Below are 27,125 nucleotides of genomic sequence, written 5' to 3' on the forward strand. Positions count from 1 at the left end.
AGGTACCATCTCACACCTGTCAATGGCTATCATCAACGAATCAATAAACAAGTGCTAGTAAGGATGTGGAGAAAAAGGAACCCTCCTGCACTGCTGGTGGGAATGCAGACAGGTGCAGCCACCGTGGAAGACAGTATGGAGTTTTCTCAAAAAAATTAAAAATGAAACTCCCATTTGACCCAGTAATCCCACTTATAGGAGGAATACTAGAGGCCTGGTGCACGACTGTCCCTCAGTCCAGCCTGAGCCCCCTCGCAGTTCCGGAGCCTTTGGGGGATGTCCGACTGCCACAGAGGCCGAAGAGGCTCCCACCACTGCCGCTGCGCTCACCAGCCATGAGCCCAGCTTCTGGTTGAGCAGCACTCCCCCTGTGGGATCGGGCCAAAACCTGCTCTCCAACATCCCCCAAGGGGACCCAGATTGCAAGAGGGTGCAGACCAGGCAGAGGGACCCTACCAGTACACAACCAGGGCCGGGGATGGACCGTGGGAGGGCTCCAGGGCATGTCTGGCCTGTCTGGCTCAGTCCCAATCTGCCAGACCCCAGCAGCAAGCTAACCTACCAGTTGGAGCATCTGCCCCTGGTGGTCAGTGCATGTCATAGCAAGTGGTTGAGCAGCCTTAGCATATCATTAGCATATTACACTTTGATTGGCTGAACAGCTGACCAATCAACCACTTAGCATATTAGGCTTTTATTATATAGGATAGCCCAAGAAATCAGAAACACCAATCAGAAATAATACATGCACCACTATGTTCATAGCAGCACAATTTACAATAACTAAGATTTGGAAACAGCCTAAGTGCCCATCAGCAGATGATTGGATCAAAAAACTGTGGTACATCTACACAATGGAATACTACACCGCTATAAAAAAGAAGGAACTTTTACCATTTGTAACAGCATGGATGGAACTGGAGAGCATTATGCTAAGTGAAATAAGCCAGTTGGAGAAAGATAAATATCACATGATCTCACTCATTTGTGGAATATAATGAAACAACTTAAACTGATGAACAAAAATAGATCCAGAGACATAGAAGCATTGAACAGACTGTCAAACCTCAGAGGGAAGGCACGGGGGAGTGGTAAGGGATCAACCAAAATATTTGTATTCATGCATATGAGTATGACCAATGGACACAGACAATAGGGGGGTTGGGGCATGTGCTGGGGTGCGGGAACAGGTAGGGAGAAGTCAATGGGGGGGAAAGAGACATATGTAAAACTTTCAACAATAAAGAATTTTAAAAATAAAATTTAATTAATTATATGTTTTTTTAAAAAATTGCAATAAAATGTACATAAGAAAATTCACTACAGCACTCTGTCAGTATATGGCAACATTCTGAAAACAAACCATGTCCATCAATAATAAACTGGTTAAGTAAATTATGGCACATTAATAAAATGATAATCTGCTTTAAAAAAAAAGAATTAGATCTGCATGTATTTATATAGAACCATTTTCAAAATATATTGTTAAATGTAACCAGGTGCAAAACAATGTTTTTAATATGCTACAATCTGTACTTATAAAAAAGGAAGAAGATATGGAATATAAAGATTATAAAGACATATAGATATGTTTGTAAATACACACAAAAAAGTGTAACAGTGACTACCTCTGAGGAAGGAACTAGGAAACAAAAGAAAGGGGGAGGGAAACCTCACTTCATAGCGTTTTGTAGAATTTGAATTTTTGTTAGCCATGTACACCTATTGTCTTTTTTTTTAAATAAGAAAAATGTTAAAAAAAATAGGGAAAGAACCTTTGATATGATCCAACTCAGATGTCTCCAGAGATTAAATAAAATGCCCAAGATTATCCAACCAGGTCCAAATGCAGTTCTCTTGCTTTCCAGGCCTTACTATTTTGCTTCTGACTTGCCTGTAAAACAAGTAACACACCTTATAACCCAATGCTGAATTCCAAGGGTCTGGTTCAGAAATGTAGTCTGAACCACTGTCACCGTCATATCCTTCTGAAACATAGTGGACTGACTATTCTTTGTTTGCTATGCATCTTTAACTGAGGCCCTAGTTCAAAATACAGAAAACATTAGTAACATAAAGGGGGTTAATGCTTGCTTCCAACCTTCAAAGTTCATCATGAACTTTAATAGCCGCAGAAAGTAACTTTGGCAATGGTTCAGAAAGTGCAACTGATTTGTAAATGTGGCAAGAGTGGCATCAAGGCATTTAGAAAGAAGTTCCTCCTCCTTTTTCACTCAAAGGTTTTTCTTCTAAAAGTGAGTACTTTTCCCCACCTACTTGATATCACATGATTTCTTCTACTTTTCTATGGTAGATAGTTTCTCTGCTCTCATACAGACAGAAAAACATTTTAATGGACTAAAGTTCTGCACGTTTAACAGTTTGCAGTTCCATTTGTAACAAACATTAATAAGATTTTAGAGTTAAGTAAATAATCTCACTAACTGAAATTCTCTCTCCAGAATTCATTTAAATCCTTCCCTGGGTTACTCCAGTCTCAAGCAATCTCTCCTTCCTCTGAACTCCAAAAGCAATTATTTGTACAATTTATTTCGCAATTAATCCTGCATTGCTTTGTTAAACCTCTTTCATTACTCTCCGAAATGTTATTTAAATCTTCTCTAGTTATCTAACTTTCATGTTTATTTCTCATCGCCCCAATAGACTATAAATTCCTTGAGAGAAAGAGATAAGCCCTTATATAGTTTTGTACACACATGAAAACAGAGTAGCTAACATAGGAAATACAAAGAAGAAAAAAAAAGCTACATTAAGAAAACATTAAAGCCATACCAACTAAGAATCTTCAAGCCAGAGTTGACAGACCAATGTACTATTTTGTTTTCCTGACTCCTGTGCACTATGAGATGGCTTGAAATCTGAGGCTTCAATTTGGATCCTCTATCTTGAGAGTCTATGACCTTAGCCCAAAACTTTAATTTTCTTCATCTCTAAAATAAGAATAATACCTATGGAAGACTCCATAATCAGCAAATGAGAGTTATGTAAAACTACTTGTGTTCCTTATTTTAAAGGTTCTTAGTTTTTCATGTTCTTACATGCTTGAAATCAGAATGTGTCATGTTACTGACAATACCCCATAGTTTAATTGGCAGTTTTACTTTTTTTTTTCCTAGTGGTACATAAAATAATGCATTGCATAACTGATGGCACCTTAAGCTTGATTAAATTAGGTAACAGCATCCTCAATAAATGCCAGCTTCATCTCCTCCTTCCTTCCTCACACCCACTCATACACATCACTTGGATAGGAAACAACCCAGCAGTAAAATGAAAATACCACCAAATCCATTAAAAGTATTTAGCACTCTGACCTATAGTATATGCTCAATATATAGGAATTGTTGCTACTGCTCCTCTAAATTCATTCAACAAATACTTGAAGTACCTACCATGTGCCTGCCATCATTCACTAAAGATATTGCAGTAAACAAAATAACTCCCAGCCCTCACAGAGCTTACATACTATTAGCACATACATTTCCCATGGCACAAGAAAGGAAAAGTCAAAAATCAAAACTGAGTCAACAGATTGTCCCAAAGGTTTTGAAAAAGCTGAGCCACCCGAGAAAGATACTGAAACCCAACAATACCTAGGCAACACCACCTAGATTTTCAATCTTACCACATGTAAAGTGAAATACTGGGAACAAAGCAGGGCATCCAGGCTTTTTTGTTCTAAGTAAAGGTTTGGGGAAAAGCAGAACAGCTGGAATAGATGCTGAAAGTTTTTTAAAAAGAAAAGAAAAAGAAAGGGGGTATATATCATCATCTCTAGTTTCTCAAAATAAAACAGATTCATTTGAAAAAGAGGATTAATAATTCTGGTTTATGAAACAACTTAAGAGACAGAGCAAATTATATTTTTTAAAATGATCTTATATGTGTCAGCAAATCATTTTTCCAAGCAAATTATGTTTCTAAAAATCATCTAACATATATGTCAACAAATCATTTTTCCAAAGCTTACAGTTAAAGATTTGTGGTTAACTGTAGGTGAAAATTTGAACATCAGCCTCTCTCAAACAGAATGTTAAAGCTTAAGTTCACCACTACTCTCCAACCAAAATAAATTACGTGTTTTCTGTTTCTAATGACATGCCTAAAAATGACACTGTGAGTTACTACAGTATTCTCAGACCCCAAATATTTGTATCAAATGAACTAAAGGTCATCTAAATAGGACATTTTAATCCCCTTGGTTTTTATATGTAAGCATTTATTGAACTAATTATCATTAAAATGTGTATGAGTTACATTCTATCATCTTTCTAAAGAAAAGTATTCCATTACCAAATAGAAATGATGATCACAGGTAAAACTAAGCTGATGAGCACAACTCACATAAACAATTTAAGTCAAATGGACTGCCTTTACCAACTTTCCCATCCTCCCTGTCTAGAAGATTTAACTCATTTCAAACAAAGGAAATTTAAGAGAACTCAATTATAGATAGATAGCACATCCCCTAGTCCAGATAGCATCTAATAAGTGAGGACCATTAGAAGAACTTATTATTTTCTTAAAATAGAACAATGTTTCTATGTGAAACTTCCTTGAAGATATTGAGTGCGTTCTGAAATCCGGGATATATTATAGAAATTATTTTAAAAGTAGAAAGATTAAGAACTGAAGAGGTAAAATAGAGCAAAGCTAAAAGATGAGGAAATCAAGTGCTCCTATACAAGATAGTAAAAGTGTAAGTAGCACAAGAGATTTTTAAAAAGAATATTGATGTTAAATAAGGCTCCAAGGAAATACAATGAAAATAAAAGCAAAGGGGACGGCGGGAGGGGGGGCCCTGCACATAAGCACACTTCACATCAGCAAGTAGCAACAGCTAGGAATAAGTCTAGAAAACTATTTTAAAAAATAAGAACCCAAAGCACAACAACATTAACTTCATGTAACATCAATGAATAAAGAGGCAAATAACCTCTACAACCTTTAGAATGTCAAAAGCATTCTAAAACCATAATGTAGCTCGGCCAGGTGGCTCAGTTGATTAGAACATCGTCCCATACACCAAAAAGGTTGCAAGTTCGATTCCTGGTTAGGGCACATACATACCCTAGAGCAGGATTCCTCAAACTTTTTAAACAGAGGGCCAGTTCACTGTCCCTCAGACCATTGGAGGGCCGGACTATAGTTTAAAAAAAAAAACTATGAACAAATTCCTATGCACACAACGGCGGCAAAAACACCCGGCGGGCCGGATAAATGTTTTCGGCAGGCCACATGTGGCCCGCGGGCCGTAGTTTGAGGACCCCTGCCCTAGAGGTTATGGGTTCCAACCCCAGTAGGGGCACATATGGGAGGCAACAGATGGAGAGTGTTGGTCTGCAAACCAAAGGGTCACAGGTTCGATCCCCAGTTAAGGGCACATACCTGGATTGCAGACTCAATCCCCAGCCCTGGTCAGGGCACATGTGGGAGGCAGCCCTATCATATGTTTCTCATCACGTGTCTCTCTCACATATCTCCCCCCCCCCCCCGCCTCCCTCCTGCCTCCCGTTCCTGCCTTCCCTTTCATTCTCTCTCTGAAAAAAAAAAAATAATGGAGATAAATATATGACCTTGGATGAGGATTAACCAAAATAAATAAATAAGAGTAATACATAAGCCTTAACCCTGGCAGGGTAGCACAGTTGTTAGAGCATTGTCCTGATATGACAAGGTTTCAGGTTTGATCACCAATCAGGGTACATACAAGCAGCAGCCAATGAATGCATAAATAAGTGGAACAAATTGATATCTCTCTCTCTCCTTCCCCCTCTCTAAACACTCCGGTGTCGGGTGAATTTCCCGCCAAAATATAAGATGGCGCGGGCAATTATTTAGGTTTCCCGTGCAAAATCAGAGTTAGTTTAAAATGCCTATATCTTTTGAAGTATGGGTTCGATTGAAATGGGTATGAAACGGTTCGCATACGCAGGTAGGTATCTTTGAAACAAATATTTGGTAATACGCAGTTACAATCGGCCCGAGTTTACACGTTTCCCGCACTCCACCGCAAATCTATATGAACCGAGTTAAGACGGCTCCCGCGGAGTACGCGCAATTCACGCGAGCCGACTTAACTCGTTTCCCGCAACCCAAGTGTAAAAATCAGTAAATAAAAAATAAGTCCTCATAGTACTGCAGAATTCAAGATAATACATAACATTTCATGGTTTTTTTAGACTCAAAATAACTGAGAAAAATAACTATCCAAAACAATTTATCCAAAAAATGCCAGTAAGCCAAAGTAAAGCTAGAGCAGGCATTTACTTTAAGGTTTTCTCATATCCTGTCCTCAAGCCAGAGGAGTGCACAATTAAACTTTCACTGAATACCCAAAATGTATTTAGAAAGTTATCAGTACTTGAGCAGATAAATTAATCCAGCATGATCTAGTAAAGGGATGCTCACTAGCTAGTTCAGACTAATATTAGTGAAACAATCTGTTATATATAGCATCTTGTGGTGGGTACCATGTGCCAAGCTGGGCAAAACAGACTAGAAGTTTGGTGAAAGAAACAATCACAAGTTCAAATGAACAGGAAAAACACATAAAAGATAGAGCCAGAATTGAATCTTGGATGGATAGTTCAACAAAAAAGAAAAATTAAACCAAAGGTTTCTAGTTACTCAAGCCAAAAACGTTTGAGTCACCGCTGATTCTTCCCTCCTCTTGCCCCACCCACCCCACACAGCCCAACCTCACTGAATCCACCACAAAATTCTGTTGGCTCTATATTTAAAATGTATATAGAATCTGACCACTTCTTATCATCTCTGCTGCCACTGTGGTCTAAGGTAACATTGTCTCATACCTAGATTACTGTAACAGCCTTTAATAGGTCTATCTGCTTCTCGCCCTCTTCTGGGCTACTTTTCACAAAGCAAATGGAAGGATCTCTGTAAAGCCTGTCAGTGTATTTGCTGTGTGTCAAAACCCTACAGGGCAGGAGGGTGTGTTGCGGGGGGGGGGGGGGGGGGGGGGGGGGGGTGTTTGTGTACAAACACAAAGGAAAACAAGTGGGAAGATATGTACACACAAAACCTTCAATAATGGATGTTGAGATTACTGATCATCTTTATTTGTTCATTGATTTTTTTTATATATATTTTATTGATTTCAGAGAAGAAGGGAGAGAGAGATAGAAACATCAATGATGAGAGAGAATCATTGATTGGCTGCCTCCTGCATGCCCCCTACTGGGGATTGAGCCCGCAACCCAGGCATGTGCCCTTGGCCAGAATCGAAGCCAGGACCCTCAGTCCACAGGCCTACGCTTTATCCACTGATCCAAACTTCCTAGAGCTGTTCATTGATTTCTTTATTTTCTCCTTTGTGCCTTTCTGTATTTTTCAAGTTAACATGAGTTAAATGCTTTTATAATAAAATGAAATATGTCTTTAATTGAAGGGGGAGAAAATCAATTATCATAACATGTTTTTGGAATAACCGAAAATTAAAAACCTACAGTAGTTCGCCATTTTTCTCAAAGTAAAAGCTGAAGACATTACAATTCCCTACAAGGCTCCACTGTCACCTCTCAGACTTCTTCTCTCACTACTTAATCCTCTGTTCACTGTGCTCCATGACACTGGCCACCTTCCTGTTCCTTCAAAAACACTAAAAATGCTCCTTCCAAAGGGCCTTTACACAGACTGTTCCCTCTACACAGACTGTTCCCCACCCTCCAATGTTCACAAGGCTTATTTCCTGGACTCTGCTCAGAGAAGGTTACCATGACTACCCATCTAAAATGTGTAACTCCAGCCCAACTGGCATGGCTCAGTGGTTAAGCATCAACCTATGAACCAGGAGGTCATGGTTCAATTTCCGGGTTGGGGCACATCCCGGGTTACAGGCTCAATCCTCAATGTGGGTGCACAGAAGGCAGCTGATCAATGGTTCTCTCTCATAATTGATGTTTCTATCTCTCTCTCTCCCTCTCCCTTCCTCTGATATCAGTAAAAAAAAAAAAAAAAAAATTTTAAGAAGTGAACTCCACAACACATACATACACACCAATTTCCAGTCTCCTTATCCTGACACATAGATTCAATAAATCTCTATAGAATAAATGAAAACATGGAAACAAAAATGAAGTTGAAGGATTTGAAAGGTGTGAGGATGTATGTGTTTGAGGGTTCAAAGACTAAAGAAAATCGATCTGCCAAGAGCAGAAAACACTTGGAGCAAAGAAACCTTCCAAAAGTAAAGATGAGGCTTAACAGTGATCAGCTAGAAAAAGTGAGAGACTTAAAAGAAAATTTAGGCTGAGTGAAAAGGGATAAAATAGCTGAAGGTAGAGGAGGGCTAAGAAGAGGAAGTACATAAAGAGGACAGGAGAAGAGTTATATCTACAGGAAAGGTCAAGAGGAAGGATGAGGCTGCACAAGGGAAGAGCTGATCACAGGGAAGGGGTGGAGGCCATTGTTATGTCACAATGCCGTTCTTATTCAAAGATAATACCTAACAGTTCTGGAAAAGATATACTTATGCACTAATATGCCTTTATTTCCAAAATGTAAATGACTTACAAGTGTTAAAACATACAAAGTTACATATGCATATCTGTTGTATCCCTATGAAGACTCAAATTTATCACTGCAGAAATGCATGAGTTTAAAAGGTTAATTCATAAAATCTGAACTTCTCAATTTCATTCCTTAATATCACTGTTAGGTTTTGGCCATGAAAGAGATGAAACAATGTAGAAGTGAGTGGTTACAGTATATTTATAGACTACTCTTGATTTTTCTACTCAGCCAGTTTACATAACTGGGCAACCTGGACTTCCATTATTAGAAAAACAGTATAATACTGTTTGCCTTTAAATTTGAAACAGCCAAACAAAAATACAACTATAGATTTTAATATAGTCTGCTAACCCTTTGAAAGATTAACACAAACCTGAAATAGAGGCTAAAATTTTTCTTAAATCACACCAAATAGTGAGTTTGTGCAAATCTTTTTAAAACTTTGTTTTAATTTTCTGAGCATTCTTCAAGGTAGTATAAAATCCTATAAAATAAAAATGTATTTATACAGTACTGTCACTAAAAGAATTTTATGTCTATATTCTCAGATGCATAACAACTCTACTGAAATTAAAAAACCAAACTTTATTTGAAACAGAAATTTTAGAATCAGTAGTCTCTGAAGTAATTTTGCAAGTTCAGTGTTATGGTTACACTTCAGGCAAAAACAAACATATAGTACCTTAAATGTGTGAACTGCTCACTAAAGTTAGCCAGATGCCATTTTATCATTGATAGGGTAGCTTCAAATTCCACTCCGACTGCAACTGCAGTTGCACTGCACCCGGCAGAATAAGCATGCCTGCATGTTATTATGGGAAATAGTGGAAAATTTCACAGGCTGACATCCAGAATGTCTGCGGTTCTTTTTCATATTTCTTTCTTCCTGCAAAGCAGTTATTAGACCAGTAGTTGGATTTTTTTTTTAAGCTGGAAATTTCCACTGGTTTTTTAAACTAGCCTTCTTAAATGTAAATTGCAAAAATGTTCCAAAATTCCAGTATGACAGAAAGAATAATTCAGACAAAACAGAATGAAAATATATATCTTCGAATCAGGCGAAGGGACTGGTAAGTAAATTGAGATGATTATCACTTTTTTTGAGCAAGAAAAAAAAGTGTCCAGAGAGATACTTAGGTAATTTAAAGTTACAATCATTTAATATAAATACTAAATGTGATAAATAGCACAATTGTCAAAATAGCACAAATGTGGAGGCATTAAAAAGCTAATACAACTCAGTAGGACAGATGACAGTTTATGAAAAGAAATTTTAAGATATTTTTTATTGATTTTTAGAGAAAGGAAGGGAGAGGGAGAGAGAAACATCCATGTGAGAGCAAAACATCAATCGGGTGCCTCCTGCATACCCTACAAGGATGTAGCCGGAAACACGGGCACATGCCCTGATAGGGGAATTGAACTGGCAACCTTTTGGTGCATGGGACAATGCCCAACCAACTGAGCCACACCAGCAAGAGAAATAAGGAATATGTCTACACAAAAGCTTGTGCACAAATGTCACAGAAGTTCTATTTTTGATAACCAAAAACAGGACACAACCCAAATGTTCATCAACAGGTGAATGGATAAATTGTGATATAACCACATACAGTAGGGCCTTGACTTACGAGTGTCCCAGCTAACGAGTTTTTTGAGATACCAGCTGTCTCTCTGCCGATTTTTTGCATTGAGTTGACAGAGTAATTTGAGTTAATAAGCTCCTTAACGAGCTCAGTCTCGGAACGAATTGAACTTGTAAGTCAAGGCCCCACTGTACTGCAATCAATATTCCTTAAGCAATAAAAAGGAACTATTGTTCTATGCAACATGGATGAATCTCAAAATAACTGTACTAAGTGAAAAAAGCCAGCCCTTCTCAAAAGTACATATTGTTAATTCCATTTATATATAATTCTCAATTAATACCAACTAATCTTTAATGACACAAGGCAGAACAGTAATTACCTGAAGATGAGGGTGGGATGGATTACAAAATAATGTAAGGAACTTTTGGAGGTAATAGCTATTCCTATTATTGTAACTGTGGTGATGGATTCACAGGTAGACATATATGTAAAAACTCAAACTGTACAACTTAAACATATACAATCAGATGTCAATTATACCTAGAAAAAGTTGAAAAAAAGTAAGGAAGAAAGTCAACTATAGTGACAGAAAGCAGATCACTGGTTGACTGAATACAAAACCCAGAAGGAGACTGAATGCAAATAGGCAATGTGCTGTATATCTTGACTGTGGCAGTGGTAACTCATCTGTTTACATTTGTCAACTCCAACTGCACACTTAAAAATGACGAGATTTTATAGTAAGTATATCATACCTCAGTAAAGCAGATTTCCAAAAATACAAAAAAGCATATCCAAATGTGAGATAGGTACACTTTAAACATCTTTAAACACACTCAAAGGAATATATATAGTCACAACATATATAGTCTACCACCTCATGAACCTATGCTACTAGATTTATGTCCTAATTGGTATTTTCATATTCTAACTGGTATTTTTATTTTATATTTTTTTTAGTTTTTATATTTTATATTTATTTTAATGTTAAAAAAGAAATCATTGCCCTAACCGGTTTGGCTCAGTGGATAGAGCATTGGCCTGTGGACTGAAAGGTCCCAGGTTCGATTCCGGTCAAGGGCATGTACCTTGGTTGTGGGCACATACCCAGTAGGGAGTGTGCAGAAGGCAGCTGATCGATGTTTCTCTCTCATCGATGTTCCTAACTCTCTATCTCTCTCCCTTCCTCGCTGTAAAAAATCAATAAAATATATTTTTTTTAAAAGAAATCATAAAAGCACTAGAAGAAATACATGAAAGAGCTTTTACATTTATCAAATTAAAAATTTTTATTACCATAATGTTACTCAGAGATGAGGGTAACAGGCATTGCCATACATTGCTGGTGGAGTTGTTAATTAATATAATCTCTATAGGGAGTGAGTTGCAATACCTACAAAATTTTTATTTTCAATCCTCACCCAAGGACACGTTTTTACTGATTTTTAGAGAGAGAGGAAGGAAGAGGAAGGGAGTGGAAGGGAGAAGGAGAGAGGAGGAGAAAGGGAAAGAAACATCATCAGTTGCTCCCTCCACCTTCCTCCCTCCTCCACCCTCCACAAACACACCCCAACTGGGGATTGATTAAGCCTGCAACCTTTGGTGTATGTGATGATGCTCCAACCAACTGAGCCACCTGGCCAGGGCTGTACAAAATTTTTAAATTCATAATCTTTAACCTAGCTTCCAGAAATTATTTACTTTTTAACAAACTTGGGAACAAAGAAATATATATATAAGGATATTCACTTATAGCTTTGTTTGCAATAATATGGTACTGAATAAATTATAATATAGCCATACAATGGAGTACTGTGTAACCATTAGAAAGAACTTAGTAGCTATAAAAACAGATAGGAGACCTCTCCAAGATCATTTAAAAAGCATATATAGTCCGGCCCTGGTGACTTAGTTGGTAGGAGCGTCATCTGGTACACAGATAGGTGGCAGTTCAATTCCAGGTCAGGACACATACCTAGGTTGCAGATTCCATTTTCCCATCCCAGTCAGGGGACTTGCAGGAGGCAACTGATCAATGTTTCTCTTTCACATCCATGTTTCTTTCTTCCTCTCTTTTTCTCTCTCCCTCTCTCTCTAAAAAATAATAATAATAATCAAAAATAAAGAGGGAGGGAGAGAGAATAGGAACAAAAGAAACTGAAGAGACATAATCATATGTAAAAAATATCCTGAGACCTGAGGTATCAGGAGCCTTACTTTTTCAGTGTATCTTTTTGTACTACTTTTACTCTACCACGTTTATGCCTTCTTTTCCATTTAAAAAACATTAATTTATCATTTTCTCACATAACTAAGTACTATAAAATAAAAGATGTGGGAAAGAGATTAAAAGCAGCAATCAATTCCCTTTAGATCTATTCCTTCTCCATTAAGTTTTCCTTAACAATCCCAGTTGAAAATGATCTTTTATTCCTCTGAACTTCCAAACCACTTATGTATGTTGCTGCAACAAGTATGTTTTTTCAATTATACTTATTTCTCAACTAGATAATCAGCTCCTGGATCACAAAGAGATTTTAATGCCCACAATACTTAGCACAATTCCTTGAAGAACAGTGGTAATGAATAAAAACATTTGTCCAGTCTTACAGCAATTGGGAAATAGGAATGTATTCTAAGGCCCAAACATGATTTATCTGGGATGGCTCTATGAGGGAGACATGGCTCTATGAGCAAATCCGTAGGACTATAATTTTATCTTAATTTCCAGGTAGAAAAATTAACTTCAGAGTTGAACTCTAGAAACTTTCACATCCAAACACCAAGGATTTTGGTGTACCTAAAATGAATGTAATTCAAAAAATAATACAGAATTTTAAAAACATAAAAAGAATGTCCCTACCATAAAAGAATAGACAATTTGAATCTGCCCTACCAATCAATAAATACTGACTCCTATTCATATGAAGAGACAATTACAATTCATAACAGGCCACAAGAATATTTTCAGTTGTGGTCTGGGAAGTTTACTTAAATGAAACAGGATCTTAGTTGGACCTTAATGATCAGACAAGATAACAAGGGAGAAGAAGCAGAAAAAATCAGCATTATTGAAACAATGGGCAACAAAAATGGAAAAGATTGATTTTTTTTTTTTTTTAAAAAAGACTGTGATAAGAGCTGAATATTAGATGAAGGGATTTGGGTTGTACTCTAAAAATTTTTAAGCAAAAATGTGCTCAAATGATGTTTAATAATACTGAACTGGCCGAAACCGGTTTGGCTCAGTGGATAGAGCGTCGGCCTGCGGACTGAAAGGTCCCAGGTTCGATTCCGGTCAAGGGCATGTACCTGGGTTGCGGGTACATCCCCAGTAGGAGATGTGCAGGAGGCAGCTGATCGATGTTTCTCTCTCATCGATGTTTCTAACTCTCTATCTCTCTCCCTTCCTCTCTGTAAAAAAATCAATAAAATATATTTTTTAAAAAATAATAATAATAATAATATTGAACTGGCAGAAGTATAGAGTACTAGGGAAAAATGTATTAATAGGATTCTACAAAAACAAAACCATTTTATTCAATATCATCTCTCACTCAGCATTCATTGAATAGTTACATGACCAAGCCTTGAAATGTCTTACTTTCATGCTGTTGCTAATGATTTCTCTCCATATTAAAATCTTACTCATTTTTCAAAGTCCCGATTACCCAGTCAGAGGTAGTCCTTTTTCTCCTCTGAATTTCTCAAGAATCTGTAATAGGCAAAACCGACTGCCTTATACTGAAGTGATGTGAGCACTTGATTGTATACACTTGGAGGTCAAAACCTTTTTAATTCTCACAGTGCCTTACACAGTAAAATCTTAATAAACATTAAGTATGTATATGTATAGGGGAGTAGGCAACAGCCAAGCAGTAGCAAATTAAAGAGGATTGAAAACTTATGGCCCCATAGCTAAGAGAATGGTGGTATAAAGACAGTTTAAAAAGTCACATGAGGGAGCTATTTTGTACTCTCAGAGGAAAAGGTGGGGAAGACTGAAGGTTATTGGTAAAAGTTCACGATTTCAGGTTTGCCTAATTTGGGATCAATACACCTAAGGCTTCCACCATTCTAGATATGGCTATGCACTTTGAAAGCAGCTTCCTGAATTCATTTTGTTGATTTCTGAAATTATTTTTAAAACTTAATATAGTAATAAGTCCTGTCTTATTATATGAAGAAGATACCACTGATCCTTAAATGGATGCAACCTGTGTGAGGAGTTATTTTTCTCACTGGTGAAGTTAGATTTTCCTAGATGCAATCAAATACTTGTTCTGACAGCAAGGGAGCAAACTACCTTGGCTGGGATAAAAGTATGGTCATAAAACACAACCACCAGGCAGGTAAAAAAGGAAAGAAATGAGCTTGGATGGAGCAGAGAGTGTATAGACTGAAGGCACAATTTAGTAAAGAGAACACTGGGTAATCCTTAAAACAGTTTCAATAAAATTGCCAAATTTCAATCTGGAAACATAATCAAGCTGATACAGCTATTCTACAGAGTGACTTAAATTCAGTAATAATTTCACTGATGACAGCTTTACTGAGAGTAAATAAAATATTACTTCACTTTCTTAAAACAGGAGGATATTGAATCTCTCTCTCTCTCTCTCTCTCTCCCCCTCTCTCCCCCCCTCCCTCCCTCCCTCCTCCTACCCCTCCCTCTCATGCATGCACATACACATTTGTGCAGCTCATAGGATATATACTATGGTGAAGTCAGGAACTCAAAGTCATCCTACCCCCAAACTCATGAATCAGCACAGCAACCTGCATCTTTACATAATTATCTAGTATAAAAAGCTTAATCCACTTAATGCTTGACCAATAAAATATAAATAAAAATTCTGCACAACTAATATAAGAAAATTTGGAAGATAGCATATTCCATCCCTTTGTTTTATAAATCTAAAAAAAGACTGATTTGCACAAACCTCACAGTACAAGCTCACACATCATTCTCAACTCTTCACTTCTTAACTGATAAGTATTCTTTTCAAAATAACAAGTTAACAAATAATACTGATTGGGTAACAAAGGAGGAACATATTTAAAGGTTTTCATATGTGGATTTTTAAGTTCTGTTTTAAAACAGTTCACACTGCTCTTTCTACCAATAACAATTAACAATTAACTCTCATTTATTAAAAATGTCAGTTTAAGACATTTAGATTATGATAAACAACATTTCCTCTAAAAGTAAAAAATAATTTGGCTTTAGATTTCACTTAAACAGAAAAGCAAAGAATATTTACTCAAAAAGTCCCCCCACCACCTTTTTTTGTTGTTGTTAAAACCCTTTCTTTCCCCTCCAGAGGCTTTCTTCTCTTTTGTACTCTAGTTCTCAAATGCATAAGATGGAGGAACAATACCACAATACAACTGCAGGCTTCCTGCCTACTAGTCAGTCATTATTCTTAAGACCTGAGAACTTTCAAAACACTGCTTGGGTTGTTTGAAATTCCTTCTTTCAGATCTTCCCTCCTTCATGGAACATGTATTTAAAAGAAGGACTTCAAAACGTCTTGCTGCACCCAATCAAAACACTCTACCCAAAATAAAAATGCTAGCCTTAGATATGAAAGTGAGATGTAAATGCCTGAAATCTGGCAAAACCAATCTAAAAATACAGAACAAAAGGAATGTATTTCTGGCCAAGCATAAAATAGTATTTTCTCATATGTATAGTAATCCTGTCCCTGAAAATTTTCATATTTATATGGAAGTATCTTAAAGACTATAATAGTACCATTACTTTTTTTTTTAACAATACCATAGAAAGATCTCAAGGTCTCAAACTACACTGAGCTGTATAGAAAGAGCCACATTAATTATTACTCACAAAGGAAAGTTCACACTAAAATGAAGTACATTCGTTTATTTTAAAAAGTTGTCAGGGCAGAAAAAATTACCAGCAGTAGCCACCTGGAAACCTGGGGAAATTCCCATTTCCTCTGACCACACTTTGATGGTGGCAGTAGTACTTACTAATAAACTTATTTAGTTGTTAAGATAAACCAGTGGAGCTAGTCCACTGGAGGGAGAGGGTATATAAATTGTCTGCCCAGTTCAACATGGGTTCTTTCCTTTTTAAAGGGAAAAGCATTTAAAATGAAGGTGAAACACATTGGCTCATGAATAACAACTTGTCAAATTGTTACAATAAATAAAAATTTCCCACATCTCTAACCAAAACAAAAAGACCAATTTATTTTAAACAGTATTCAATAAAACTCAATCCCAGTACAACAAAATAATTTAGCTACTGCCCTGGAGTTTGTTATAATGGGATTTAACCTGTACACTCAACATTCAATTAACCATGAGGCTTATCCTAATTGAGGATTATGCTGACTTCTGCAGTCCTTTCCCCTCTATCCATCTACCACTCGAACTCAGCTGCCACAGCTACCAAAAGCAAAGCCCCAGGGAACAGTAGATTATCCATTACTATGTGATATCCAGGCAAATATTCCCATTTCATCATGATGTGGATGATGAGTAAAATTCAGGAATCTAGTCAGCCTAGTCTCCAAAAAGTGAAGCTTCATAACCCTCAGGCCTCTAACCAAGGCAATTCAACATTTCTGAAGAATACCTTCATAGGTGAACAGCAGACCAAAAAAAGTTCCACTCTTCCCTAGAACTTAGCAATAAAAAAAATATTAACAGAAAAGATAGGATACAGATGTCCCTAATGACAAATGGGGCAAAGGACAAACAGAAAAGACTAGTTCAGTTGCTCTTAGCATATTCTTTGAAATAGGTAAAACCTGTGTGCCTGTTAGGTCAGACTTCTTGCTTTTGCCTCTAGGCCACAAAGTTTACTAGTTAGTTAAAATTAACCTTTATGACTGCCCCCTATAAACTGACCCAGGTCGGCAGAACCTACCTAACTGAGTTAATGCTGACAAAGTTGGGAACTGGCAGCATGTAGTCTAAGAAGATTATCCAGTTTGTGGATAAACCAGCCTCCTAGACACTGCACATCTCCCCTTCTACTGCTGCTGTGTATCTTCTGGCCAGTTTCCTCTTCATTTAACAACTCTCCACCAGAAGGTAAAAAAGGGAAAGGGGATTAAATTTAAGTCAACCCCATCATTTATTCGTTACGGGGCTGAAAATAAGGTTAGGCTCTGGATAAATTGCATCCTTAAACCAAAATAATCTCCCAGAAACCCTGTCAAAAAATTAAATGGACCAAATGAATTTACCTAGCAAACATCAACAAAGTGAAGAAATAAGTCTCATTACAATAGAGCACCTCCTCTACTTTAACTGTGAAATGTTCATTTTGTAATCCCCCCCACCCCAAAAGGCACTCAGAATGGAAGAAAATGACTACATTTTACTTCAGCACTCAATCTCAATGCTGTTCTTGAGGATCTAAACCAGAGGTTCTCAACCTGTGGGTCGCGACCCCTTTGGCGGTGGAATGACCCTTTCACAGGGGTCGCCTAAGACCATCCTACATATCAGATATTTACATTACAATTCATAACAGTAGCAACATTACAGTTATGAAGTAGCAACGAAAATAATTTTAAGTTGGGTCACGACATGAAGAACTGTATTTAAAGGGCCAGAAGGTTGAGAACCACTGAACAGTCACCCATTTCTTTCACCTGAACTATGGGGGGAACGTTAACTTCCATTTCCAACACTAATTTTCTGCTCCCAGAGCTTTAAGCACTCAATAATGCATATAGTGAATATTCTTCCCTACTAAATATAATAAATTCAAACCAAGCTGGGGACAGGTCCTCTCTGGCTTAATCTATGAGAAACTGCAGTACCTCTTCAATCATGATTAAAAGAGTAACAAATGTGCTAAATTGTGGTCCCTTTGCAGTGTTGACAAATAACAACTGCAGGTTATATTCATCCCAAACTTGCAACAAATTGAAAGTTTTCAAAAGTAGTACTACATCCTCTGGCCAAGGCTTAAAATTATACAGCTTTTAAAAAAATAAAAAATAAAAAAACCTAAAGCCATTTATTTTAATACCAATTAAGGATAAGATAAGACTCCAAACAAAAATAAAAATTTCTTAAATCATTCTTTTAAAAGACTTCTCAAAAACAAAGTAGTCTTCAAGTTAAAAAGTACTATTCTAAAATCATACTGCTAATGCACAAAGGACTGAAAAATATATATATATATACACCTATATCTTTAGTATGTCGCTGACATAGTAAGGAAGTTTATTTCAAAAGATCAGTCAAGAAGACATTAGTAACCATTTCAAGAACTATTTTTAATTTACATGTCTCCTAGGAAAGGGGTTCAGGGTCCAAGAGTCAGTACACTCACTCCTTACTGAATGAATTCTAACTTATCTGCCTAGGCCCTAAGGGGTGGGAGGTGATTTATAGAAATAAGTCTTCTACAGAGGGGGAAATGTACAATATCCTTGCTTTCAAAATATAACAAAATTATTTAATATAACCCTTAATACTTTAAACTCTAATATCACTGAATTTTTTTAATAAGTTGTTAGTGTTGGTAAATTCAAAACCACCATTCTAAAACATAAAAATATAAATCCTGTTAATTATGCTGGAGTTGTTCTGCATTTTCAAAGCCTCTGTAGTTAAGGAATATTTTATGGCAGAAACATTTCCTATAACTGCTCTAGAAACATTACATCTTCCCACTTAGTCCACAATCCTCACATCCAAAATGTAGTTCTATATGCCAGAAGCTGGCATATGCTTTTTTAAATGCTGATTGAACAATTAAGTCATTTCTATCAATACATAAAATAGTCCTATAATTTAGGATCACAGGCAATCTAGATTGCTGCTCATTTAAATGCAGAACCTGAAGCAACCTCCAGTGACAGGAGCTATAGTGTTCAATATCATTTTACATGTTAGAGAGGTTTCGTCTTACATACAAACAATGAACCCAGCAGGGTTCTTCATCCTCAAGCCACAGAGATTGTTATTTCTTCAAGGGTGTCGGCAGATAAGGCAACATAAACACTAAGTTCCAATGGCTATCAACATTTTTCTAAATGGTCAAAAAAAACGGCATTCCCACCCATTTTCCTTTCCTTCTGCTCATTTGATTTCCCTGCTTTGGGATATTCAACAGGGGTGTGTTTCTAATGAAAACCTTAAAATAATTATCCCAAAAGCCAAGGATATTCTAAAAACCAGTAGATGGCTGCCTCATGGCGGGGGTGGGGGGGTAAGGGGGGTGGGAGGGGAGGTTAGAGTAGGAGAGAGACTCATTTCTCAGTGTTTTGTGCCTTTCCAGGTGGGTATCCTATCTGATCTAACCGATTCTAAATAAGCAAGCAATCATCAGAACTAGCAGTTCACAAACTTAAGGCTTCCCAGTTAGCATTTCAGTTTATGCGGCATTCATGAAGACCTATGATCCTCCCCCATGATCCTCTAAGCAACCTGCTGCAGCAAACCCCGGAGCCTGCTCGCAGCCAGGGAGCAGCCAGGAGGCCAGGCGTGTCACCTCCAGCAGATGCAGCAGCCTCACTCCGCACGACCACCTCGCTGTCGTCTCTCTCCACTCCGAGTGAAACCCTGCCGCAAGCCAGCTGGTACTCGCCTTCCTGTTCCTTTCTGGTGCAGCTTAATAACAAAAACAGCTTGGCTTTGAAGCGCTGCTCAGAAACTGCAAAAAGGAAGTCCTCCCGTTCTTGGGGGGGTTGGGGGGGAGGAAAGTTTGACTCGGAGAGAATCGCATACCTCTCGTGTCATTCCAGCGGGGAAGCCCGAACTCCCAGCTCAGGCAGACGTGGAGGCGATGCTCTCTCCCCCTGACAACTGCTCTTTTCGGTTAACTTTCCACCCCGAGTGCCCCCAAGCTGCCTGGGAAGCGATCGAGCCTCCCCACGACTCGGATGGTTTTTTAAAGACATGCGCCAGGCCAACAGTTTATTTAAATCTCTACAAACTGCATCCATGTCCATGAGAAGGGACTGGGGGGAGGAGGGAATAGCAATAATAAAGACAGCCAAGCCCGAAACGCACCCCCCAACTTCCCACTTGCCATTCCCCAGCCTTCACACCGGAGGTAGCAAAACGCCTTTTTACTGAGAAAACTGCCGAGAACCGACCTCCCCGCGCCCCAATGGAAATTCCGCAGATAACTCGTGTGAAATAGGAAAAGCGCCGGGTGCAGGGGTCAGCAGCCACAGAGCCCGACCCCATCCCCGGCGCGCCCGCGAGGCTGGGCGGGGGGCGGCGAGGGCTGTGCGCGCCCCCGCCCCCGGCTCCCCCGAAGGGGCCACGCAGCGGGGAGAAGGGGGCTCGGGCAGCTTCCAAAGCCCCCCTCAGGGGCTGAGGAGGAAAGAGGAAGATGCAACTTTCAGGACAGGAGGGGGAAAGCGGGCCCCCACGGTGCCCCCCAAACTCCTCGGGGCGACCCCTCCCAGCGGGGACCCTTGCACCCCCAAGCCCGGTGCCGCCCAGCTTGGACTTCCCTCCTCCGGCGGCTCCCGGGCTGCGGGGGAGCGGCGCGGCCCCAACACCCCAGAACTCTCTCCGAGCGCCCCCCGCTCGGCGCGCCCCTCAGCGCCTCCGGGAGCCGAAGCCGCCGGCTCGCGCAGCAGCCCCGGGGACTCGCCCTCTTCCCTCCGCCTTGCACTCCAGCCCCTCGCCCGCTGCCGCTCCTCCTTTATCTCCACTCACCACCCGCCGCCATTTTCCTCGCAGCTCAGCTTTAAATCGGAAACTCGCTGCTCAGCCCGCAGCCGCCACAGCCGCCGCCGCCTCCTCCGCCGCCACCACCGACTCAGCCGCCGCGGCTGCTGCCGTCGCTGTGGTAGAGCTGAGGAGCCAGCGGCTGGAACCTCGGCGCGGGGGCCGCCGGGATATGTAGTCCCAGGGCCACGCCCAGCACTACCGGTCCCAGGGGGCCTTGCGCGGCAGGGCTCCGGGTGTCCCTGCCCGCGGCTTCCGCGGCGCGAGGGCGTGGCCGCGCGGACCCTCGGCGGGCTTTCGCTCGCTTAGCACCAGGGAGCCGCGGCGGGGTCGGGAGGAATGGAATGCAACCCTCCCCTCCCCTTAATTTTTTCATACTTGCTTTCGTCCTGTAATATACGATACTCATGGAGCATTTATTGTGGGCAAGCACTGATCCTCAAAACGAGCATCCCTTAGGGACCACTGTTATCCTCATTGTTCAGAGGAGCAAAATGAGACACAAGGTCAGAAGCCAGGAAGCTGTTCAATAAATGCTGAAGTTACGGGGTGAAAGCTTGTGGGGCCATAGGGTATGTACTATATATTCAGTCCCGAAGTATCATGCCACGGGGTTCTTCCCACTTACAACAGGGGAACAGCTTCTTTACTGTGGAGGGATCCTGTTAATTCAGACACCACCTGAGCCAAGCGGGCAATCACCATCACTTACCGTCGCCAGTAATGGATCAAACTGACAGTATGTGTCTCCTGATATGATGCAATGGGGAAGGCATAACGCCACCCTGTAGTATTCTTGTCACACAAACACACACACACACACACACACACACACACACACACACGCTAAACTGAACCTACTGGTAACTATGAAAAAGCAATCAGACACATCCAGAACGTGGCACATGCTACAAAACACCCATGAAAGAGGTGGAAACCAAATGCTATGTGAGAGCCTTGATTGGATCCAGGTTTGGGAGCTTTTTATATAAAAGGGACTTTGGGGGGAAATTTTAATATGGACTATATCTACACTAATAAAAGAGAAACATGGTAATTAGCATAGACTGCTACCCTTTTCATTGGCTAATCAGTGAGTATATGCAAATTAACTGTCAGCCAAGATTACAGCCAGCAGCCAGGCACTGAAGCGAGCATGAGGCTTGCTTGCTGAAGACTCCAACGTTCCCCGCCTCACTTGCTGGCCTCTCACTTGCAACTCTAAGCAACTATGTACTATGTTGCAAATAAGAAGGTAAACAAAAGCCCAGAAACCAGCCGGACTGAAACCCAGCCGGACCGAAACTTTGTATCAATGTTTTCAGCATCAAGGCCTCAGAGCTAAAGCTGGCCCAGAATAAAAAAAAGAAAGAAAACAAGGAGCGGTTGGGAGCTTCAGTCACTCGCTTCAGGAAAACAGCCCTCAGCCCCTCACCCCGACTGGCCAGGCACCCCAGTGGGGACCCCCACCCTGATCCAGGACACCCTTCAGGGCAAACCAGCCAGCCCCTACCCATGCACCAGGCCTCTATCCTATATAGTAAAAGGGTAATATGCCTCCCGGCACTGGGATCAGCGGAGCAGCGAGGCTCCCGGCACCGGGATCAGCGCCCAAACCCCCTGATCGCCCTGCGGCTCTGTGTGTGATAGGGGGCGGGGCCACAACCTCCCTATCTGCCCTGCTCTGTGCCTGATAGGGGGGAGCTCCCCAATCCCCTGATTGCCCTGTGGCTCTGTGTTTGATAGGGTGCAGCGCACCAACCCCCTGATCGGCCCTGCTCTGTGTGTGACAGGGTAGAGCCATAACCTCTCCATCGGCCCTGCCCCGAGTGTGACAGTGGTGGCGCCCCAACCCCCTGATCGGCCCTGCTCTGTGGGTGATAGAGGGTGGCGCCCCAACCCCCCTCCACAGGCCTTGCTCTGTGTGTGACAGGGTAGAGCCATAAACTCCCCATTGGCCCTGCCCTGAGTGTGACAGGGTGCAGCGTCCCAACCCCCTGATCCACCCTGCTCTGTGTGTGACAGGGGGCGGTGCCCCAGCTCCCCGATCGGTCCTGCTCTGTGAGTGACAGCGGGGAGCTCCTCAACCCCCTGATCGACCCTGCTCTGTGCGTGACAGGGGGGAGCTCCCCAACCCCCAGATGGGCCCTGCTCTGTGCGTGACAGGACACAGAGCCCCAACCCCCCTGATGGGCCCTGCTCTGTGCATGACAGGGGGGAGCTCCCCAACCCCCTGATGGACCCTGCTCTGTGAGTAACAGGGGGCAGCGCCCCAACCCCCTGATGGGCCCTGCTCTGTGAGTGACAGGGGGTGGCGCCGCAACCCCCCAATCGGCCCTACCCTGAGCGTGACTGAGGGTGGCATCGCAACCTCCCGATCCTCCCTGCTCTGTGCATGACAGGGGACGGTGCCCCAACTCCCCAATAGGCCCTGCTCTGAGCCTGACCAGGGGCTGCACCTAGGGATTGGGCCTGCCCTCTGCCACCCGGGAGCGGGCCTAAGCCAGCAGGTCGTTATCTCCCGAGGGGTCCCAGACTGCGAGAGGGCACAGGCCGGGCTGGGGGACCCCCCTACCCACCTCTGAGTGCACAAATTTTTGTGCACCGGGCCTCTAGTATTAGATAATAACATTGAATCAATACTAAATGTCTTGAGTCTGAATAGAAGAAATAAATAACCACTTACTAGCTCCACCACTATCATTTTCCACCTGGGCTATTGCAACAGCTCCTTCACTGCTCCCTGCCTCCTTCCATTCCCCCCCTTTCCTCCTGGAATCTATTCTCAACATAGCAATCAGAAGAAACTTGGTAAAAAAACAAGTCACTTAATGTCTCTCCACCAAAACCTTTGCAGTTAAGCCCACCCAACCTCTCTCTCCCCTCTCCTTCCCTTTCCAAGCTCATCACCCACTCCGTGTCCACTCACTACTGTGAGTGACTCTTTGGGGTCCCTCCCACATGCCTAGCACTCTGGCTTCAGATTTTTGTCCCAGAAAATCCAAGTCTCTCACTTCCTCATTTCCCCGTGGTCATTGTCCAAATGTCACATCTTCGTGAGGCCTTCCCTAATTTCTCCTACTTTAAATTCTCGCCCACTCCAATCCCAGCTTTCCCTATCCCTCTTCCGTTTCATTTCTCTTCATAGCACTTTTTAACATTGAAACACCGTATATTTTTGTTTATTTATAGTTTTTATTATCTCTTTTTCTCACTAGAATGAAAGCTCCATGAAGGTGAGATTTTGTCTCTTTTATTCTCAGATGTAGTGTTAGCACCCACTACAGAGCTTAGTAATTGTCCATCTCCCTGTCTAGACTATAAGCTCCAAGGGGGGCAGGGAATTCGTTTAGTTCACTGCAGTGTCTCCAGCACCTAGATTAGTGTCTGGCCTATTAGAGGCACTTAATAAATACTTGTGGAAGAAAAGAAAGAAGGAGGAAAAAGAGAAGGAAAGAAGAAAGAAAGGTAATAAATGTATTAATTCTATTAATATTAATTTGTACATATGTTCACATAAAATGTAACTGATATTAATAATAAATACATAGATACATACATTTACAAGTCATTGGAGACCCAAGGGCAGACCTCTAATTCAAGGGGTGTCAGAGAAGGCTTCCAGGAGGAAGCAACTTCTGTGCTGACTTCGGCAGTGTTTTAATAGAATCTGCACATTATCCCAAACTGAATGACATCTGGGAAACACTACTCTAGACTTAAAATCTAAGCCTGATGAGTGACACTGTCTACCTAATAGTCTGTGAAGATGCCTGCTTTCATTCCTTCTTTCCTGTTTGCATGAGCCACTCCTTCATGAAGAGGTAAATTTTATTTCCTCTTCCTTAAATTGGGATTGATCTGTGACTGCTTAACCAATGGAAAAGGTGAAGTTATATGATGGGACTTTCAAGCCACTTTCTTCCTCTGGAACCCAGCTGCCATGCTATTAGAATATGGGGTCACATGGAGAGGCAACATGAAGTAAAATTAAGGCACTCCAGTGGAGAACCCCAGCTAAGATCCCAGGCAAGGGCCAGTAACTCCCATCCTTCTTGAACACTCTAATTAGAGTCCATCTTCTCGCACATTTCAGTCCCTAGAGGCCTCAAGTAACTACAACCCCCACCAACAAGATCTGAAACGAAAGAACCACCCACTGGGCCCAATCAACCTACAATATCATGAGATATAGTAAAATGGTTGTTCTTTAAGCCACTAAGTTTTTCAGTGGTTTTTTATGCAGCAATTGATAAATGAAACACTCTACAAAATTGTGGACTTTTGTTAAACTATGGTTTGAGAACTGTCAACAGATAGGGAGAGTAGTCAAATTTTGAAATTACCCCAATAAAACTGGCTTGGCCTAGGAGACACTCTGTGAGGATGGGATTAGAAGGTCACCTAGCTAAAACTCGCCAAAAATAAAGGAATTCTACCTATAACATCTCTGATTGCACAAAGTCTCTACTTCATGCTCCCAGGATGAGTACTCACTTCTTCAAGGGCAGCTGTGCCCGTCAGGGTTCTTGTGTTGCAAGCAACAACAATAGACTCTAGAATGTAGTAAAATTATATGTAAGAACTAACAGAATCAAAGGGAGAACCAGATCCAGAAATGTCAGAAATTAGAGGAAAAGAAGATCCTGGATATTTTATCTGGGACCAGAAGTAAATCTAGAGAAGATCAATCAAATTATTCTATCTTCTCATCACTCTATCTCAAGATTCAAATCAAAAAAAGAAATTTGTCCAAATGGTTTTATTTGGGTCACATGTTGTATATGCAAGTAACAGGTTACCAGACCGATAATGCTAACTAACCAATGTACCTACAACTTAAACTTACTCTCAAATAATTCAGGTGGGGATGAGGGGAAATACAGGTGCATGTAAGCAAATGTGGCAAACTTTTATCAATTAGTAAATCTAGGTTCAGGGTACACAAGAGTTTCTTGCATTATTCTTGTAAGTTTTCTGTCGTGGCTCTTTTATCTCCCCATTTGACAGATGAGTAAATGGAGGCATTGAACAATAACTGGCCCAAGGGTATGAGCTACTAAGTGCTACAGTCAGAATATAAACCCAGACTCACAAGCTCATATCCTTAACCATGATGCTTCCCTGCCTCTCCACAGACACATAAACAACAAAGACATTAGTGTGTTCATCAGGGACCTTCTGCTCTACCATCTTCAGCCTCTTGGTTTTCTGTCCTTAGTTTATAGCCTCATGGATGCAAGGTGACTGCCACAGCTGAAGCATCACAATCGAGTCCACATGCAGGAAGCAGAAGAGTGAATAGGTGTCAAGAAAGCTACTGTATCTCTGCCTTTTTTTTTTTAGATATAAAATTGTTTCCCAAAATTTCCCCTTTCCCCTTACTGCCTCCCACCGCCAAATCAAATGTCCCCTTATTTCCCATTATAGTGGCGATATGGGCTACAATGTTGCCCCTAGCTGCAAGGGAAGCTGGGAACCCTAGCATTTACCACCTCAGCCATGAGTGGATGAGTGAATGCTTCTCCGCAGGCTGGTCCCGCCCAGTGAGTGGCTCTGCTTCTGTCCCCTGCATTCTTCCCTCTCTTACAGTATCGCCTAGTGGTTAAGAGTGTGGCTGTGGCACTCACTGCCTGACCTGCTCAGCTGGTTCTGCTACTTACAACCCTGTGTGCTAATGGCTGGTGACTTAAACTTTCTGTGCCTCCATTTCCTACAGTGGGAACCACAATAAAAAATAATACCTACTTCACAGGACTATAACGAGGATTAAATAAAACAATACTGAAAGCTCTGAGCACAATGTCAAGCACAAAGTACACCCTCAATAAATGTTAATAATGATTATGTATGGCAGTTTCGAACTTGGGGTTTGCAGGGATTAATATCCAAAGGTTAGTAACAATTTCCTCCTTTTCCCTCCATTTTGCCTCATTATAGTTATTACCATCTGAAATTTCCCTGCAAGTGAAAATAGATTGCTCAGGTGGACCTAAACCCTGCACATGGCTAAAACGCTGTTTCCAAATACCTAATCTGATAATGAGCTGGCACAGGTCTGGGCTCCACCCCCAAGCTGTACTCTGAACTATTCCATTCCCTGGGTAGGACACACAGCTGGCGGGGCGTCCGACACTCAGACAGACAAGAAGAGATTTCAAGCCAATGAATGCTGTATTTATTGCTTTGCTTAAAAGGGGGAAACACCTCTGCAAAGAATCACATTTAAGGCAAATTTTGGGTAGTAAAAAGCAACCCGAGCCTTTCAACCCAGAGTCGCCGTGTTCATGCCTCTTACTG

The 27,125-nt window shown here is 41.0% G+C and overlaps 1 protein-coding gene across 3 annotated transcripts in view; it reads right to left on the reverse strand.

Annotated features, from left to right (window-relative positions):
- The window catches only part of NCOA3 (nuclear receptor coactivator 3), a 109,755-nt gene extending 88,873 nt beyond the window's left edge, over positions 1–20,882 (reverse strand). For 2 of the 3 annotated variants that reach the window (XM_070420781.1, XM_070420779.1), the window contains exon 1: positions 20,814–20,882. The gene's annotated coding sequence lies outside the window, so the exon portion shown is untranslated. Of the gene's footprint in view, positions 1–12,120; positions 12,240–20,813 lie in introns of all 3 variants that reach the window. The other variant, XM_070420780.1, reaches the window with a different exon arrangement.
- Between the last annotated feature and the right edge of the window lie 6,243 nt (positions 20,883–27,125).

Source organism: Myotis yumanensis, unplaced genomic scaffold (genome assembly GCF_028538775.1).
Source record: "Myotis yumanensis isolate MYYU_CA2020_CCGP unplaced genomic scaffold, mMyoYum1.0.hap1 SCAF_7, whole genome shotgun sequence".
NCBI lineage: Eukaryota > Metazoa > Chordata > Mammalia > Chiroptera > Vespertilionidae > Myotis > Myotis yumanensis.